Source organism: Sapajus apella, unplaced genomic scaffold (assembly GCF_009761245.1).
Source record: "Sapajus apella isolate SASKATOON/1434 unplaced genomic scaffold, GSC_monkey_1.0 scaffold31, whole genome shotgun sequence".
Lineage (NCBI taxonomy): Eukaryota > Metazoa > Chordata > Mammalia > Primates > Cebidae > Sapajus > Sapajus apella.
Genome location: NW_022436971.1, coordinates 6,084,315 through 6,086,526, shown reverse-complemented (window position 1 = coordinate 6,086,526; position 2,212 = coordinate 6,084,315). Strand labels below are relative to the sequence as shown.

Below are 2,212 nucleotides of genomic sequence, written 5' to 3'. Positions count from 1 at the left end.
AATACTCAGGAGTTACCACCCCTTTCCATGGCAATGACACTACAACCCAGAAGTTACTACCCTTTCCTTAGAAATTTCTCCATAAACTCCTCCTTAATCTGCATGCAATTAAAAGTAGGTATAAATGTGACTATAGAACTGTATCAAGCTGCTACTCTCTGCCTATGGGGTTGCCCCACCCTGCAAGAGAAGTCATGGAGCTGTAACACTGCCACTTCAACAAAGCTGTGTTCTTCTACCCTACCACCAGTTCACCATTGAATTCTTTCCTGGGAGAAGCCAAGAACCCTCACAGGCTAAGCCCCAATTTGGGGCTCACCTGTCCTGCATCATAGCCATCTTCATCAATTATCTTAGCTAGATTTTCTGGATAATTTGCTGCAGTTTTTATATCAGCACTTTCTGCTTTTATGTTATGGTAATGGCTTCATTCCCAAAACTTCAAGAACCAACCTTTATTAGCTTAACTTTTCTTCTGCTGTTCATAGAAGGTAAGTATTACTTAACATTCTGTCTGGAAAAGGAGCTAGATAAGGGGGCTCCTTGTATCATAGCAAACAGCCTACATTTTATGTGATATAGCACATTATTAACTCTAGGTAAAAATAATAAGCTAAAGGTGCACATTGTTCTTCCTAGAGACTAAAATATTTCAATTAACCCAAACAAAGGAAGGAAAAGAGAAAAGGTGGGACATAAAACAGAAGCAACAAATACGTAAAAAAGGTCAGATGTCAGACATAAATCCAACTGTATCGACAATTATATTGAATGAAAATGTAATAAACACTACAACTATAAGGCCAATATAGCTGGGTTGAATTAAAAAAGAAAAAAGCCTCAACTATATTCTATCTGTGAGATGAAACACAAATATAAAAATAGGTTGAGGAACCCATTTGTTCTCAGTATCCTAGTGCACACACCTTGCAAGCAACGGTGCCATGAGTCTGACTGCCAGTTCCAGTGTACGAGTTGAATGGATTGCAGCAGTTACCTTGCTGCTGGGACAGCTGCAATTGGTTATCTCACTTACAAAAGATTTTACGTTAAAGATCATCAAAATAAAGCTACGATAAACCTTCACATCCAGAAAGACAACTCCAAGATAGCACATGCTTTTGGCATGGAGGATTTTGGAGATAAAGCTGTGTACTGCCGTTGTTGCAGGTCCTGGATCTCACACAAAACACAACGAAGAGACTGGAGGCAATGTGGGACCTTTGATCATCAAGAAAGAAGAAACTTGAATGGACACCTTCCATGCTGCAAATCAACTTGTTGTGAAGTTACCTGATTGTTTAATTAGAATAACTACCACCTCTAATTCCCCTCCCCTGGGTTCTAAATGTGGCATATTGCAAACTGCAGCTTTCAAACTCATTGCATTTGTCTTGTTTGTTGAAACATCATGGTGCACATTTGTTTAAAAAAAAAAAAAAAAAAAAAAAGGAAAAACCAAACTCATGGCCTGTAGGTTATTTTGGTCTTGTAAGGAGTCATTTTTGTTAAAATACTGACATACAGTGTTGTATCTTATATAGAATATAGTTGTATCTTGAAGTCAACATATTAAATTATTCTCAGAATTTTTTTAAAAATAGGTTGAAAGTAAAAGGAAAGAAAAAGATAACTATGGAAACAATCATAAAACAAGTTGGAGGGGCAAATGCACAGTCAGATATAGACTTCAAGAAAAGGAGTGTTCGCAGAGGTAAGAAGGGACGTTTTGTAATGATAAAGGGTTCAATTCCACATAACAAGCCTACATGTGCCTGCAAATGTTAGCAAGCTTTAAAACAAATGAATCAAAACCTGACAGAAGTAAAAGAGTTGGAGATTGTATCATCTCCTCAGCTACTGATAGAGCTGTTAAACAAAAAATAAGAAAATAGATCTGATAAAAGATAAAAGATATCAATGATGCTATCAAACACCTTGGCCAAACTGGCACTTACAGAACACTACGCCCACAACTATAGACTACATTATTCTTTTCAAATGCATATGGAGTATTCACCATATGGTGAGCCATGAAAGATCTAAATACATTTCAAAATATTAAATATTAAAATATGTTCTTTGACCACAACAAAATTACATTGGAAATCAATAATAATGTGAAAGCTAGAAGTACCCCCAACTACTTGGAAATTAAACAAATACTAAATGAGTTTTAAAAAATTCAAAAGGGAAACTAGAAAATATTTTG

General features: G+C 36.0%; 1 pseudogene; it reads left to right on the top strand.

The window, feature by feature from the left end:
- The first annotated feature begins 944 nt into the window (after positions 1 to 944).
- Positions 945 to 1,290, top strand: LOC116561899 (annotated as a pseudogene).
- Positions 1,291 to 2,212: the final 922 nt, after the last annotated feature.